The following is an 18,019-nucleotide window of genomic DNA, read 5'->3' on the forward strand; positions in this document are numbered from 1 at the left end:
GAAAGAGACAATTCTTATTACACAAAAATGCTGTGCATGGGTTAGGAAATGATAATGCTTTTTCTCCCGCATTCTAAGTTGTTCTAGCTGGGTCTTTTTTGGAAAAAAAGAAAGAAGAAAGAAAGAAAGAAAGAAAGAAAGAAAGAAAGAAAGAAAGAAAGAAAGAAAGAAAGAAAGAAAGAAAGAAAGAAAGAAAGAAAGAAAGAAAGAAAGAAAGAAAGGAAGGAAGGAAGGAAGGAAGGAAGGAAGGAAGGAAGGAAGGAAGGAAGGAAGGGAGGAAGGAAGGAAAGAAAGAGAAAACACTTGACAATCAAATCTAGCCAAACAAGAGTTGAAGAAAAATAAAGGACACAGAAAGAAAGAATTGTGTTTAAAAGATGGATGGTTGAAAACAGAGCAGAGTAAGTGGGTAGGAAATGCCGCGGTGAGGACAGTAGTGTGCTTAATGAATACTATAGGGTGGTTCTGGGAGGCCATGCTGATATAGTGACATATTGAGCAGAAATCTCCAATGGCGTGAACTACGGAGGTTTCTGGGCAATGAGTTCCCAAGCCAGTTTATAAAATATTACAAACATCAGGAAAAACATCCATCCTTGCTATCTGCATCATACAATTGAAGTAGCTGATTATGACACCGACCACCACCAGATGGCAGCACACTTAGGAAAACTCTAGAGACCATGTCTGGGGCCATTAAACTGAACAGAGGCAAACATCATAGAAGGATAAGAGTTCTGTGTGGTGCTTCTAGCCTCTGAATCTTAATTTGTCAAAATTTTCACTGGGCTTGCTGATGAAATCAGAAAACACACAGCATGCACATAATAATATCTGTCCTTTATAGATTTTATGACTTTCAGATTCCATTCCTGAACTGAAAATGGTGAACAGATCACATTTACACTGCCTAAGTTATCTTCGCTTCTCCATTGTGAAACACATCTGCCTACAGATTCTGCTTTTCTACATCAGGTAAGGAAGTCCTCTCTATTCTGTGTACAAGTACAGCTCAGGAGGACAGGGAGTTCTAACAGCCCCAGAGAAAACCTCAACCAGTTGTACAGGATGAAAGTGGTAAATAAATGCTCCAACCTCAAGATGGATATCCAGGGGGTCATTCTGCATGTTTCTCAGAGGTCCTCAAGAAATAAGCAGTGACTTCAATAGATGTCTAAATTAACTTTTTCTTCTTTCTTTTCTCACTCTCCCTGACCCATCAATTCTGTTCTCTAGAAACTCTTCTGAAATAAACTGTGGGTACCCAAATCATTGTCCCAAGATCTGCCTTTTGGAGGTGCCTAAACTAAACCAAATATTCATTCAACAAACATTCACTAAGTGAGTATTCTATGGTACACAGTGAGATAAGAGACATAGAAGACAAAATCTCTAGTGCCTACCATAAAGTGTATAAAAGGTAGACAAAAAAGTAAACAATTATTTTAAAATTACAATGTATTGTTAGAAACACTGTGTTATTGGCAAGAACAGAGTGATGAAGGAAGACATGCGGGAGGGGTCACCTAACCTAAACTTGGGGGAGGGGCTTCCTGAAAGATGTATGGCTTGAGCTGACAGATGAAGTGTGGGTCAAACACAGCTGTAACGACTCTATACCACACAAATATCAACTGAAAATTCAATTGATACCTCTGTATGCTCTGTGTAATGCTTATGCTTTGCATTGTTGTGGTATGCAGTACATGACACAATTTCACATGATCCATGGATGGACATTTAATCTTCTTTGTAGTTATTGTGTTAATGTGTACTAGAATAAAATAAAGAGTACAATAAACTTGATTTTGCAGAGTATTACGGTTTAGGATGAGGCTAAAATTATTTAATGAGTTGAAATTGGCTTTAGAAAAATACTGAGTGAATAATAATACCTGGGTGCTGATTGGCAAAGATTGTGAGGATGGTATGCAGATCACCAAAGTTTGGAAAATGAAATTCCTGCTTTCCAGAAAGTCAAGTTTGTCAGGGACACGTAGACCCATAAGCAAGGATGATTAATGCTACAATAAATTTAGAAACCAAACACAGGGGAAGACAGGAAAGCAGTAAGGAGCATAGAGGAGGAGAGGCTAGAGGTTATGAGATCAGTTGGAAGGCTATTGCTGCAGTCCAGGGGAGAAGTAATAGCCTGAGACAGAGAGCGGCTCATAGAAATGGAAGAACGGGTAACATAACAGGCTCATTGCAACCATCCTGTGAAAACCTTACTGGTTAGGAGCAGCACAAAGGTGAAACCTGTCCGTACAAGTCCAGGGAAGTTTTGTAGGAGCGCGCACACGCGCGCGCGCGCACACACACACACGCAAATTGGGAGAGGTGAGTTAATCAGAAGCATGTTTTTATTTAGCTTCAGTTATCAGAGCGTTTCACTGTGAATTATTCAGATATTTGCCGCCATTTTTTAAATACCTGACCCAGAGGCGGGAGAAATGCTAACACATATCTAACGCTTTCTACGTTCCAGGCATGTGTTAAGAGCTTTAGGCTCTCCATCCTCACAACCCTTATTTAACAGAAGCGGAAACTGACTTAAAGGAGGGTAGGTAACTTGCCCAGGTAATGCAGCTGATAAGTGAAGTCGCAAGGCTTCAACCCAGGCGCTCTGACTCTAGAGCCTCTGCTCGTAGCGCAGCAGCAGTCGGAGGGTGGGGCAGACGGCGCCAAGCGGGTCCCACTTCAGCGGTGGGCTGGGAAACGCTCTTACTGGTGGCTGAATCGAGATCACGGTTTCTCCACCTGAAAAACGGAGATAATGACGCTACCCATTTGGCGCAAACAAGGAGCGAGATAAAGGTGCTTCAAATGACACACGCGGCTTCACGTACTAGCTTTTCGGGGTATGAAGACGCGAGGTCTCCGTGGCTGCGAATCAGCGTGTGAAGCCGGCAGCTGCGCAGCGAGGCTCCGCCCCCGAGGCTCCGCCCCCCGCGAGCGGCAGGTGGGGCCCGCAGATGCTCTTTGCGCATGCGGAAACTGCTGTCCGCTCCCCACCTTTAACCCGGGCTGACTGTAGCCGCTGTTTCTCAGCGGACGATTCGTAAGGAGGCCCCTGGCGCGGTTTCCCTTTGTTCTCCCTTCTGCGGGCCCTGGCGGCGCCTCAGCGGCGTGCAGAGCGTGGTCCGGTCTCGCCTACCTGCCTGCCTTTCCGCGTACGTGCCCGTGGTTGGCCCAATAGTTTGCTGTCGAAAGTGCGGGCCCCCGCGCCGGCGTCCGCTGCAGCCGGGTGGGAAGGCTCAAGATGGCGTGCCTGCTGGAGACCCCAATCCGCACGAGCGTCCTCTGGGTGAGTGACCCGCCGCAGCCGCCAGCCCGGGCGCTCGGCCCCGGCCCGCAGCGTTCACCGCAAACGCGGTGTGCCTCTTGGGCACCACCCCCTGGGGTCACCCCCGACTCAGCTTTGGGCGGGGGATGAGGGAGGGTGGGCGGCTGCGATAGACGGAACCCGTGCCGAACCAGAGACGTCTCCACCTCCCGGAGCCCCCACCAGCGCCGGTTCTCAGGATGGCACCCAGCGGGCTGGGTGCTTGGCGTACTGGTAGCTGGCTCGGCGGCGCGGCTTGGGATTCGCCGGGCGCTGCACTGAGCCTTGCTCCGCGGTGCCGGGGGCTGTGTCCTGGGGGCGCGGGGCTAGCGGGTGGCCCGGGAAGGAGCGCCCACCCTGCTCCCCGCGGCTTTGGCCAGAAGAGGTGCGGGCTGCTGGTTCTCCACAGCCTCAGGGCTGCCAGCCAGGTCTGTGTGCCTTCTGTCGCGTCCCAGCACCTGGGCACTGGCCGGAGCAGCTTGCTTCTTAGCAACTGGGGTTTCCTATCAGTTGCAACGCCTAGGGTGTGTAGTTATTTAAGCCCATTTTCTTTACTCTGGAGGTTGCAGCCCAGAGTCGAAAGGAACTTGTGCCTGGCATTTCTTTTTCCTTTAAGGGGAGTCAGACCTGGGGGGGAAAAAAGAAAGATCAAATTTTCCTATTATTGAAAGAAGGGCGCATACTGACGTGCCAGGAAGTTAATACTGTTGTTGTTTTTAAGCTTAAAAAACAAAACAAAACGTCGCTTTGAGAGATCCAGTACCAGAGGTGAAAGTTACTGGGCGGTAACTTCGAAGGGTTTTTGCAAGAAATGAGATCCGTCTAATTCTGAATGGTCAGTTTATCCACAGTCCATTTGCTGTTCCTGGAAACAAACAGATATACAATGGTTGACCATCTTTTAGACTTGTGGAAATCAGTCTGATATTGAGAGGGTAGTTGGATTATATGTGACTTGTCAGGTTCCTAGAGTCTGTGACTGCAGCTGGTTAGTTTTCTGTTCCCTGACTTCTCCCACAAATACACTGAGCTCTCCAGAAGCACCTAGGACATTGGCCTGTGATTCAGGGTTAGAGCATTTTGGCCTACTGCAACCTTGATAATTTAATTTGGAGGGGCGGAGCTGTCAACAAATTGCTCCCCTAATCCATTTTAGTAGTCCTTCTTCTTATTTTTAAACTGCAACTGGGAAGTACTGTTCACCTAAGTATTGAATCAGATTAGCCCATCATTACTCCACCTTTGGCTGCAATATCCAGGAATGTTTTGTGGGAGAGCAGGCCAATGACTTTTCCCTCATGTTTTTTGAGAAAGTATGGATCTCCACTGTTCTCAATTCCCTTTTATTATCTTGTTTATCTTTCATTTCACTTGACGCTGCTATACTTTTTGTACATTGTCAACTTGTACAGTGCATACAATTGAAATTTTTTATTTGTTTCACTCCCCAGTAAAAATAATATTTTCTGATTAATTTTATTCAAAAACTTCTTGAAGAGCATTCCCTACTTCTAGTGGGGATTTGCTTTAGTCCTAGTCTCATTGGACTTTTGTTCATCTGTTTGTTTTTAAGATTTTCACAGTCTCAAAGTCTGGTTTCTCTGTACTTCAGTCCTAGAGCCTTGGGTAATCAGACCTTTGCATAAGTGACTTAATCTGCCTAAACTCACTGATTATACTAATTTAAAGTGAAGCCTGTTCCTTTCAAAGTACTACCTAGGATATCACTTTTTGAAATAAAGAGTGCAGGTGGAACAGGAAATGTTAATCAGAAAGTATCTTTAAAATAACTGATTCCTTTAATAGGCTACTTATGGTGCACCAGGTATGGACAACACCCTGTAATGTATACTTTAGAGAATGCAAGGATGAGATGGGATATGCCCTCAGGGAGCTCAGTCCGAATGACTCTATAGCTTGATAAACAGAATTCAAGCAAGGGGCAAATCAGACGGTTTTAAAGGGTTTTTATTCAAGGCCCTTTTTACCTTCTCCCCTCCGAGAGATCCTATTCACTCTTGTAACCTTAACTGTGATCAGCTCACACCATGTACAGTGCCAGCCTTGACTTTTCTCCATCTAGTCTCCATCTTCAATTGTGTGGATGTTATCCATCACTTGCAACAAAGTACATTCCATCTCCTAAGAGGACTTGGTCATGACTTCCCATTTCTATTAATGGTACTATCTTTAATTGATCACTCAACGTAAACCCCTTGAATTATCTCTGACTCTTTCCCCTTTCATGCCCCTATATCTAATTAGTTCTTAAGTCCTGTTGGCTCTTTATTCTTAGTGTTTCTCACATCTCTCTGTTCGCCTGGTCACCCTCTAATTCAGGACCTTCTCATTTTGTGCCTGCATTACTACAGTGTCCTCTCAAGTACTTTACTGCCTCTAGTGTCTTACCCTCTCAGTTCAAGTTCATTCTCCACATTAATTTTTCTATTGAACACGCCACGTCCCTGCTTCAATTTTTTTAGTGGGTTTTTACTGCCGAAGGGCTGACATTTCATTTTCAGCTTTGGATATGAGATTGTTTATCCTTCTACATGAACCTTCTATCCCGTATAAACTGACTTTCTCAAGTTGAAGCGACCTAGGGTTCTTTTAAACCCCAGTAACTTATTGTCTCCCTGATCATTTGTACACATGAATTACAGCTTTGTATAGATTTATTCTTGTGATATACTTTGAACTTTTGTCCTTTGCCAGGCATGGTGTTGGGTTTGGGAACACAGTCGTGAGCTACTCAGACCTGTCTCTGCCCTTTTAGAGATTTTAGCCCAGCGTGGGCAATAGATGTCAAGTTGTCACACAGTTCGTTGTTTGTGAATGGCTGTTAGTGTTATGAATGAAAAATATAGGGTGCTGTTACAAGCATGTAGTAGGGGAATCTGATCTAATGTGGGGGGCAATGAGGAGAGTTGGGGAGGGTTTCTGTGAAGAAGTGACAATGAGGTGAAAGTTCAAGGATGAGTAAGAACAAACTAGAAAAACAGAAGAACATTTCAGGCAAAGGGAACTGCTTTTGCAGAGGCCCAATGCCTTTAATAGTTATTTTATCTTGTCTTCTTAGTAAATTAATTTTTTTCTTAATTTCACTACTATTTATAGCACTGTCTTGCATAAACAGCGTACTCAATAAATGTTTGAACTATCTGTTTTGAGGAGTTGCGCAAACTCTCCAGCTCTTTCTAGGCTGCACCATGATCACCTATATCACTCTGGTTTTCACTTAGCATTACATCACCCTTTTCAACAAATTTATAAGTTCTCTCATGTTTCCCAAACTTTTGGATAATTTAACATTAATTGCATTCTTAAAAACTTTATTTTGAAATAATTATAGATTCATGGGAAGTTGCAAAGATAGTATAGAGAGATTCCTGTGTACACGTCACCCCGTTTCCCTGTTGGTTACATTTAGCCAGGAAATTGATATTGGTATATGTGTATGTATAGGTCTCTATCACTTCATCACATGTGTGTATTTATGTAATCACCACCACAGTCAAGTTACAGAACTAGGCTATCATCACAGAAATCTCCCTCATGCAACCTCTTTGTAGTCACACCCACCTATTCCCCCTCCCCTACTATCTAACCCCTGGCAACTACTAATCTCTTCTTTATGTCTATAACTTTGTCATTTTTTATAATGTTACATAAATGGAGTCATATAGTATGTGACCTTTTGAGATTGGCTTTGTCACTCAACATAATACCCTTGCGATCCACCCAAGTTGTTGTATTAATAATTTGTTCCTTTTTATAGCTAAGTGGTATTTCTTGGCATGGATTTGCATGATTTGTTTAACCATTCGCCTGTTAAGCTGTTGTAAAGTTTGACAAGTTTTGGGTTTTTTTGTAATGTAAGTGCCTGACTTAAGCTTTGATTGCTGAGGCATCCACTTCAAAGAGGCATCCAAGTCAAGGATGGCTATCTCCAATAAATATTGCTGGACACAGGACTAGATAAAGAGTCATGCCACCTTCCTCCACTGAGGTGTCTTTATTTTAGATATTTTAATTGATTTCAATAAGCAACTCTTTGAGTTACTTGTTTTTACTCTTTCCAAACTTTAAATTCTGGTTTTTGTATTTTAAATTCAATAATAAAGAGTGAGCCGCTGAAACCCTAGCCTCCCAGCCTCAACCCCAATAAAAGCAGAACCCCAGACCCATGTGCACGTGTGGTCCCCCCCTCCCCCCAATGATCTTGCAAGTAATAAAACCTTATTTAGTTTTCTGATGATTATTGCTGAAGGGCATCTTGCAGCCATAATAAGAACCACAAAGGCCTATTCAATCACAAGATTGTTTATTGATAGGATGAAACTGCATACAGTAAGATTTTGGTGGTTTCCAGTTATTGGCTGTTATAACCAGATATGAATGATCATGCTTAGGTTTTTGTGTGGACATAATTTGGTATCTCTGAGGTAAGTCCAGGGTTCAATTGCTATATTGTATGGTTTAGTTCTTAAAGAAACCGACAAACTTTTTTTCAAGTGGCTATACCATTTTATATTCCCACTAGTAATGTATGAGAGATCCAGTTTCTCTGTACCCTTACCAGCATTTGATATTGTCATTATTTTTAAAAAAAAATTTTTAAATTGATTTTTAGAGAGGAAGGGAGAGGAAGAGAAAGAGAGAAACATCAATCTGCTGCCCTCCTGCATGCCCCCTACTAGGAATGGAGCCCGAAACGTAGGCATGTGCCCTGACCTGGAATTGAACCTGTGTCCTCTTGGTGCATAAGATGACACTCAACCAACTGAGCCATACCGGCCAGGGCTGTTGTTATTTTTTATTTTAGCTGTTTTAATAGATTTGTAGTGATATCTTATTATGGTCTTAATTTACATTTTCATAATGATTAGTAGTGTAAAAAATATTTTCATTACTTATTTGCCACCCATATTTTATCGAACTATGAGTTAAATATTTCAGTGAAATATTTCTTCATGTCCTTTTGCCCACTTTCTTTCTAATTGGACTGTTTTTTGCCTGTTGAATTTTGAAAGCTCTTTGTGTATTCTAGGTACAAGTCCTTTGTCAGGTGCTTTGCAAATATTTTCTCCCAGCCTGTCACTTATCTTTTTATCCTTATAACCATAGGCTTAAAAATGAATTTGGATCTCAACTTCATACCTCATATAAAAACTGATTCAAAATGGATCATAGATTTAATTGTAAAACAAAGTAAAGTTTTTAGGGAAGATAAAAACAGGAGAAAATCTGCAGAACCTTGGGCTTGGTGAAGAATTCTTAGAAATAACACCAAAGGCATGCCCTGTTTTTTTAAAATCGATAATTGGACTTAAAATGAAAATGTATGCTTTGTAAAAGACCCTGTTAAGAAGATGATTGCATTTTACATTGATCACTTTGTAATTATTTGAGAGAGAGAGGCAAGGAGGTAATAAAATGCTTTTGAATCACAATGTAGGCTGATGTAGACAGCTGAGACACTTAGTAATTGTAATTGCCTTCTTTACAGTCTTTTCCCAGTACCATTATGCCTTTTTGACAAGCAGCTGTTACAACTGTGTAGTGTATTCCAGGTCTGGATATGCCTTAATTTTGTTCTGTTCTTGATGACTATAAGTATTTTGTTGGCCTCAAGCTGCATATTGATTTGCTCTTTACATGGACAACTGACAATAGTTAGAAAAAAGTTTTCTGTGAAGTTTTTTTGTTTTTTTTAAAAATATATCTTTATTGATTTCAGAGAGAGGGAAGGAGAGGGGGAGAGAGAGATAGAAACATCAATGATGAGAGAGTCATTGATCGGCTGCAGCCCACAACCCGGGCATGTGCCCTGACTGTGCATCGAACCCTGATCGCCTGGATCTTAGGTCGATGCTTAACCACTGAGCCACGCCCAGCCGGGCTTGAAATAGGTTTTAAATGGAATCTTTATAGTAGTTAATAGTATTCCAAGCATCCTCCTTTTTGGTTGTTTTTCTTTCCTCTCTCCCCCAACCAAGATTTTCCCTGACAATGATGAATGATGAACAAAATGAACAATTTTCTCTTGAAGTTCCTAGTAGTTTGTGAAATAATTGACATACTAAATTTTGATTGGCAACCAACCACTAGTTTAAACTTTCATTTCTTAGGGATCACAGTTCCCCCTTGTGAATTGTAATATTTTAATTTCTAAACAGCATATAAATTAAATGAGAAAATAGGATAATGCTTTGCAAACTGTAACACACTAAACAAGTGTCTAGTATTATAAAAATATTTATCTGTCTTTCTTTTTTTCACCTGAGGATTTTTTTAAATTGATTTGAGAGAGAGAAGGGGGGAGAAAGAGAGAGAGAGAGAGAGGAAGGAAGGAAGGAAGGGAGGAAGGAGGGAGGGAGGGAAGGAAGGGAAGGAAGGGAAGGAAGGGAGGGAGGGAGGGAGGGAGGGAGGAAGGAAGGAAGGAAGGAAGGAAGGAAGTAAGTTAGGAAGGAAGGAAGGAAGGAAGGAAGGAAGGAAGGAAGGAAGGGGGAGAGAGAGAGAGGGAGAGAGGGAGGGAGGGAGGGAGGGAGGGAGGGAGAGAGAGAGAGAGAAAGAAAGAAAGAAAGAAAGAAAGAAAGGAAGGAAGGAAGGAAGGAAGGAAAGAAAGAAAGAAAGAAAGAAAGAAAGAAAGAAAGAAAGAAAGAAAGAAAGAAAGAAAGAAAGAAAGAAAGAAAGAAAGAAAGAAAGAAAGAAAAGATTGGTGTGAGAGGGAAACATCAATAGGTTGCCTCCCGTACTCGACCTGACTGGGAATCAAACCCACAACATTTTGGTGTATAGGACAACTCTCTTAAACAACCAAGCCACCCGGCCAGGGAAATTCCCTCTGAATTATACATGAACATTGTTCCAGAAGTTCTCCCCTTCCCCATTGCGTCATCAGTTTTCTTCTCTATTGGAAAAATATTTCCATCAAAGAATAAGCATGCTCTAATTTATTCCCAAAAAAAAGGCTCTCCTGACTCCACTTCTCTTCCTAGCTACTCTTCTATTTCTTCACCCTCCTTTATAGTGAAACCCCTTTAAAGTGCTATCTGTATTTGCTTTTACTTTTCTAATTCCTCTTTTCCCCATTCTCTCTTAAACCCTCTCAAAGCAGGCTTTGGCCCCACCACTTTGCCCATACTTCTATTGTCAAGATCACTCATGACCTCCCTGTTTCTAAATCCAGTGGTTAGGACTTAGTTATCATGTTATGCTGGACATCAGTACTATTTGGCTTATTATGTGATTACTCCTTCCTTGAAACAGTCTCTCATTTGGCTTCTTAGATTTCTTTCTACCACACCGGCTGCTTGTTCAAGTGCTCCAGAGTTCAGTCTTCAGGTGTTGCGTTATCCATGGTCACTCCCTTATTGAACTCATCCCATTTATATGCTGGAAACTCCCTGATTTTGTATCTCCAGCCCACAGCTCTCTCCTAAACTTTAGACTTATATATGCAACTACCAACTTGACATTCTTTTCACTTCCATGTCTAATAAAATTCTCAGTCTTAACATGTCCCAAACAGAACGTTTGTCTTCTCACTCAGACCTGCACCACCCACAATCATCTTCTTCTTCTTAATTGGCAACTCAGTCTGTGTAGGTGCTCAGGCAAAAACCTTAGGTGTTATTCTTGGTTTCTCTCTTCTTTTACATCCCACCTCTAGTCTGACAGCGTATCCAATTTGACTGTCATTTCAAGTTCAACATTTTTCTAGAATCTGAGTGATCTTACTACCTCCAAAACTCTTTCCCTAGTCCAGGCTACTATCATCTCTCTGAAATAACAGTGTCTCTGGTTATTGAAATAGCCTTCTGCCTAGTCTCCCTGCTTTTTGTCCTCGGACTCCCTCCACACATTTGTTCCTAAAACTACAGCCCGAGAGATCCTTTTAAAACAAGTTCAGTCTCTATTTTCCCAAAACTAATTGCTTTCCAACTCATGCCATAAAAATAAAAATTCTTACAATGACCAACAAGGCTCTATACCAGTGCTGTGCAGTGGAAAAGCAATGCAAGCTGCACAGGTGTCCATGTAGATGCCCCCGTATTTCCAGGTGATGGCCAGGAGGGACGCCTCTGAGCTGACATGGAGCCAGCTTCTCTCTGCACTGGTGCTGATCTGCAGGAGCAGGTGCAAATCAGCCTGAGCAGTACGGGGGTAGGGAGGGGAGTCACAGAAGGAGGCCTGGCCCAGGCTGCCGGGGAGGGGGCAGCAAGCCTGCTTCCCAAATACCTATTTGCCAAGGGACCAATTTTGCCAATTTACCAACATTGCCTCCTTCACCCAAGTGTTGCCTTTTAGTATAAAGGTTACACAAATCAGTATCCATGGGAAGACTTCAGGGGCTTGAAGTTTTGTTTTTTTTAAATGAAAGAAGTGGAAAGGTAAAGTAGAAACCAAAAGGGATTTCACAGTGAACTCTATGAGTCATTTTCAGGAGGTGGGACGGTATCTGCAAACATGAAACCATGAAGAAAGAATTTTTTTAAAGTCCTAAACACTGATAAAGAAAAAGATAGAGTAGAAAATACAGGAAAAAAATCAGTATTCGTGCTATTTGAGAAATTTGCAAAAGAACCTTAAAATGCATGTATGCCTTCGTTCAATAACTAGTTCCTTTAATAATATTTAATAAGGGCCTACTTAGTGTGTGCCAAGCTCTGTGACAGCTCCTGAAGATATGCCAGTGAGCAAAGAGAAAACTTTCTGCTGGGAGGAGATGGACACCAAAGAAATGAACCTAGATGTTCTGCTGGGGATTCATAACAACTATGAAGGGAAGGGGCTGGGTGGGGAGGCTATGAAGGGGGCGGGGAGCACAGTCGGATCTCGGGTTCCAGCAGAAGCTGGAATGAAGTGAGGGAGTGAGCTATGGCCAAATGTCTGAGAAGAAGGTTCGAGGTAGAGGGAAGAGCTAGTGCAGGGGACCCGAGGCAGGAACAGGAGGAAGGCAGTGTGGCCACAGCCAAGTAGTGAAGGGAGAGGGGTAGGAGATGACACCAGAAAGGGTAGGGCAGAGAAGGAGGGCGCATTCTGTGGGCTGAGCAAAGCATGAAGTTATTGGGAAGATCTGGAAGACAGGAGTCATGTGATCTGATTAGTCTTCCAAGGGCCACACTGGCTGCTCTGTGGAAAACAGACAGGGGTGGGTGGGGGTTGGCAGGTGACCAGGGCAGGAGCAGAGAGGCAAGTAAGGGTGCTGTTGAAAGAACCCAGCCAAGAGGTGGTGGCAAAGGAGGCTGACAATCAAGGAGGTGGCCTGCACACAGGGAGGGAAGAGGTTTTTGTTCTCTCAAATCACCAAGTTCCTGGCTTTTTGTTACACAGCCATAGGAAACTAATACAAGTACCGTCACAAATGGCTTCAATCATGCTACTTGAGCTGCAAAACCTAAACTATTGACTCTCTGGCCCTTTAAGGAGGACACACTTTCCTGGCCCTAGCAGCTTCGGCTCAGTGGTTAGAACCTCGGACCGAAGGGTCGAGGGCTCGATTCAGGAGAAGGGCATGTATCTCGGTGGCAGGATCTATCCCCGGTCCCAATCGGGGCATGTTCAGGAGGCAACCAGTGGATCTCCCTTTCACATCAATATTTCTCTCTGTGTGTCTCTCCCCCTCTCTTCCACTCTCTCTACAAAACACAATGGGAAAAATATCCTTGGGAGAGGTTTAACAGAGAAAAAAGAACAAGCTTCCTTACATCTGATCTAGCCTATGATTAGAACGCAGATAAAGCTTTATATAGCAAGCAATGCTATTATTTTCAAATCAAGTTTTAGCTGTTTTTTAAAAATAATTATAAAATTAACATATCCTCATCACTGAATTCACTCCAGGTCATACTAAAACACCTACTATCACTGTGTGTGGTGTATTTTGTTCTTCAAGCCTTTTTCTTCAATCTTGATGGGGAGATGGGGCATGGCATAGCTAAAACACTTATAGTGCGTTTATAATGGAAGAGTACTTAATCCCATGTTGTAGTCTTCATAAGAAGGCACAGTTCGAAGCTGCATAATGAAATCAGAGAGTGCTTATAAGTTCCTTAAACATTACCTGATTATGGGTCCTCATGAGAGAAATATTTAGAGGAAATATTATTTCCTTATTGTGCTATGCTACTAAGATGAAGATTACAAACTTCCCAAGAGTTCCAGAAGTTTCTTGCTCATATCTTAATATAACGCAAACTCATACAGAAGCACTCCACCTGACCCCTTATGAATTTTCTATTTCTATAATTTTCAGGTGAAATATTGCCTCGTTTCCCCTTCAGGTGCAAAAACAGTTTAACGTGGATGGGTTTAAAACTGGCAGTGGAAAATAAGGAGTATACACACCTGGAAAAGATGCGGGCACTCATTCACCGATGATTAGTCTCAAAATGACCTAGGTACTAAGAGAGAAAGCTGGAGGCCAAAGACAGCAGGCAAAAGACAAGTCTAACTTAAGTCTCTCCCAAGTACTTGAATCAGGGCTCAACCCCATAGAAAGAAGGCCAGGCAAGAGTGAAAGGATCTGGGCTCTAGTTCCATCTCTGACACTGAGTCCTTACCCTCAGTTGACCCCTCTATAAAATGAGTAGGTTGGGCTCCTTTTCTGTGGTGCCTCTCAACATGGGCATTCTAAGATTCTCAGACACTTACTCGAGTGTACCGTGAAAACAGTGGTGTGTCTTCAAACAGCCCTTTCAGATCCAAAGGGAAGAGGAAAACAGTGTCTATTGCTGAGAGGAGAGAAAAGGCTGGGTAAGTGGAGTTTGGGGGCAGCCGCATGGAACTGCTGAGGCCCTTCATAAAGAATGCCACCGGGTAGTCGGGATAAACCTTGGCAGCAGACTCCACAGCACAGGCGACCAGCGGGGATGGCTCCATTCTCTCGGAGGTCTCTAGGAACACAATGCTGCGCCCCTTGCCCAGGAGGGCTTCTGGCCCCCGCTGGGACTTGTAGGGGGGCAGGCAGAAGAGGCAGCTGGACTTCAGGGTCAGCTGGTAGAGGAAGCCAGAGCAAAGCAGCAGGATGACCAACAGGGAGAGTTGGAGCTCCTTCAGCATGTCCACTTCTCTCTCCTGGACTGCTCCTTTAAGTCAACACATTCGTTAAAATTCCATTCACAAAACTAGGAAACAATAGCATGCACACACACAAAAACAACTACACAATCATATCACTTCTAAGCTTAGATTTTTTTAAATCCCAAATAAAATATGATCAAATCAAGCCATCCAATCTGCAAAAGAAAAAGGCATTCACTGGGGTTGAACTTAGGAATTTAGGGTAGTTCTAATTCATTCATAACAGAAAATCTATTAATCACATGCATTATCTTATACATTAAAGAAGAAAAGCCGTATGACCATTTTGGTGAAAAGGTGCCAAGAACAGGATAAGATTTGACATCCACTCATGATTTTGATGAAGCCCAAGGAAATTTTTTTCAGCTGACGATGTGTAGCAGAACATACAGCAATCATCATACTTAATAGGAAGCATTTAAATGATCCCCAGTAAGACCAGGAAAAGGCTACGGATATGCAATGATCACTGTTACCATTCAACATCACACCGCTAAGTCTAACCAAGGCAACGAAACGAGAAAAGATTGCCTACTATGAATTCAGAAAGAAAGAAGCAAAACATCACTGGCTGTAGAAAATATGATTGCCCACCTAAAAAGCCCAAGATGATTTACTAAGAAGCTAACAGAACTAAGAAGAAAACTAACCATGAAAGCAAACCGAAGGCTAGAATTAAATGACTTGACAAGATCACAAGGTTAGCAGAGCCATGCGCCTTATTTGGGTCCCCTGTCTCCCTGTAGCAACTCCCTCTCTGAAAACATTGGCTCTAACTCTAGCTAACTCCAGGGGACCACAGATTCCACTTTTCCTGTGGTCAGGGTTTCCTATGCCATATGACTCTTTTAGAAAATACAAAACCAATGAGTCAGAGCTTACCTCGAGCCTGAGACTTGCAGTCAACTGCTACCTGAGGTCTCAGCAATGACCACAAGCTTTTCCTGCTATACTTTCTGGTAAATCGCCACCTAATCTTCCAATTCAACAACAGGGCGAAGTAATACATTGGCTGAAGATTAACACTAAAGGCAAGTTCTCAAGAAGCTCCTCCCTTTACTAAGTTCCCCAGACACAGAGACTTGGGGGCAATAAGGAGTTTGCACAATATTTCAGGTGACTCACACATGAAATCGTGCTTATTTCTAGTTTTGTCAGAGGAGCAATAGGGTGATGACTTGGCCTGGAGTAAGTGTATATGGCCCTGGACCCAAAAGATAGTGTACCTGAGTATTTTAGTTCCAATCAAAACCATGGGCAGACTTGGGAATGCTTCATCACTGGCAACCCTGTAATTTGGTCCAAACGTTGCAAACATAATGTCTGAGGAAAAGAAAAGAAAATCCAGCACCACCAATAAGCAATGCACAAGCCCAACAGTCCAAGGTCCTGCTGATTTGGAGCAAGAATTGATTCTCCAATTTCAGTTACAGTGGCTTCAAGAAGGACCCTTTGCGCAGAGGTCCCCTCACGTGAGGTAGAGCTTCCTCCAGGCCTCACAAGGCCAAGTTCATCGCCCTGCACCCGTGATGTGGCAATCCCCACATCTCCAAAGAGAGTAGTATCTTTCTCCTGGGGTCTGCTCCCCAGTGCTCCTCACGTGAGTATGTAGTAATCCTCTTGGGAGCCATCCTCACTGAGGGAGTCATCATTTTCAATTCAGAGCCTTCTCTTGGCCATGAACAGGAATCCACAGCTCCCCCTGGATGCTCTTGTGTGAACAGAGAGGTCCTCCCCTGAGCAGCCTTTGGATCCTGACATAGCAGGTTCCATATTAACGGACTTAAGATGTCCCACTTATCAATGGTTTCTTGTTTTCTATGTGCTGAGGCTCCCCAGGAACAGCTCTTTGGGTCATTCCTTTGGGAGCTGAATTTCTTCTCTGGAAGTCATCAATGTAGGGCTCAGGTACCTTGGTATCTTCTCAAAGTTCCCTGGCATTGAATGGATGGGTTGTATTTTACCTTCCAGAGGGAGTGAAGACGAGAGCACAGCTCCTGCTACTGGCTCTGGGATGACGAGAGGTCTCCATTTGTGGAGTGATACATGCCTAGTGCCTGCATTTCTGGTGCATCATGTAGCCAGTGCCTTCCAACTGTCCGCACAATAATCAAAACCATTGAACAAGTGGTCAAAGAAGAGATCAGTGAAGTAGTTGGGGGTCTTTGACACAGGGGTGACAGTGAGCATTAGTGATGCAGTGACACCCCAAACACAAAAAGTAGGATATGTCTGACTCTGATCCAAATAGTGGGTATGATGGAAAGAGCACTAGTTTGGAGTCATTCCTCCACTTTCCACAGGCTTTGGTCACCAGGACAAGTCCCAAAACTGCTCAGAGCCTCAGGCCTTTTGTAAAGTATGGGAAATAAGTGACCTCAGACTCACAGTGAGGGTGAAGGGCTCTGTTAACCCAACAAGCTACTCTCACTTTTCACCAAGGAAAACAGGAGAAAATAAAACATAATTACTATAGATGGTATTTGAATCCCTGATGACAAACATTAAATGGTTGGTAGTTTTTTTTCAGATGAGGGAAATATGTTTCCCTCGGAACATTTAAGAAGAAATACGCAGCTCTGTTTTGGAGTTGAGATGTGCACAGATTCCAGCAGTCAGGCACTGATACCCACGGCTCTTTTGGGATCACAGCCTGATGTCCTTCCTGAGTCTTTCTGAAGAGGCTCCCTGTCATCTGAGCCACTCTGCAAGCAACTCCCCAGGCTCCTAGATCCATCCCTTCAGCCTTACCTCTGGTGTGAACAGAACTGCTTTCCCTTCTGTCTGCTCCTCTTTCTGCCTCATAGGGACGGTATCACACTGACTTTCTGTGTGTGGGAGCAGGTGCCACAGCAGGAGCTCCCAAGATGACTCCACGGATACCTAGAGGCTCCCAGGAAGGGATTTGGGAACTTGGGGCCACAGTTTATATTAGTTCCTTTACCATGGGTGCCATTGGTGCACAGGTCCTATGTATTGCCTGCCCAAGGAATGTTCCTGCCCTTTGACACCCATGACCTTAACTCTGTTCAAAATTCCTCCAAATGTCTTCACCACACAATGGCAGGCTTTCTCCCACCAGCCAAGCAACCCATAGGAATAGATATCTGAGTTGAGAAGTGCAGAGTTATTTGTCTTCGAGCAATGGGTGGGTCTGAATATGCTGGTGAAAGCCCCCTGTGCATCCCGATGTTGTCTACTTTCCCAAAATTCCTGCCTCCCTTGAGGGAGCTCCTGTTTTCTCCATTATAATCTAAGCCAGACTTGGTCAATGCGGTGACCATGGGGCCTGGCCAGCTGCTACTGCCTGATGAGACCTAAGGACCTGTGCAGGGATATAGCCACAAGTAAACAAAGTAAATGGACAGGATGGGAAAAGACCGCTGAATCCAGAGTACTCCTTTTTTCCCCAATCAGTATTATTCCACTATTCTCTTTATTTTACAATATTGTTCTTTGGATGTTTGGAGATAGTCTGAAGAAAAGGCAGTGCAGGGGGTAAAACCCCAACCAGAGCAGAGATTTCCCCAACCCTCCAGGCCTATGGATAACCTCTGATAAACTCAACTGGGAAAACTCCAATGATTGGGCCTACGCTCCTTCTGA

At 43.4% G+C, this 18,019-nt stretch overlaps 1 long non-coding RNA gene and 1 pseudogene across 8 annotated transcripts in view; one reads left to right on the top strand and one right to left on the bottom strand.

The window, feature by feature from the left end:
- The window catches only part of LOC308567468 (alpha-1,4-N-acetylglucosaminyltransferase-like), a 71,137-nt pseudogene extending 56,721 nt beyond the window's left edge, over positions 1-14,416 (bottom strand). Inside the window, exon 1 of the transcript in view lies at positions 13,985-14,416. The product of the transcript in view is annotated as an alpha-1,4-N-acetylglucosaminyltransferase-like (transcript). The remainder of the gene's footprint in view (positions 1-13,984) is intronic.
- LOC308567470 overlaps positions 3,222-18,019 on the top strand; it is a 132,449-nt gene continuing 117,651 nt past the window's right edge. For 2 of the 7 annotated variants that reach the window (XR_014000307.1, XR_014000308.1), the window contains exon 1: positions 3,226-3,307. This is a non-coding gene — a long non-coding RNA (uncharacterized lncRNA). Of the gene's footprint in view, positions 3,308-18,019 lie in introns of all 7 variants that reach the window. The other 5 variants (XR_014000309.1, XR_014000310.1, XR_014000305.1 and 2 more) reach the window with 4 other exon arrangements.

This window comes from Miniopterus schreibersii (assembly GCF_964146895.1).
Source record: "Miniopterus schreibersii genome assembly, chromosome: 15".
In the NCBI taxonomy this organism is placed as follows: domain Eukaryota; kingdom Metazoa; phylum Chordata; class Mammalia; order Chiroptera; family Miniopteridae; genus Miniopterus; species Miniopterus schreibersii.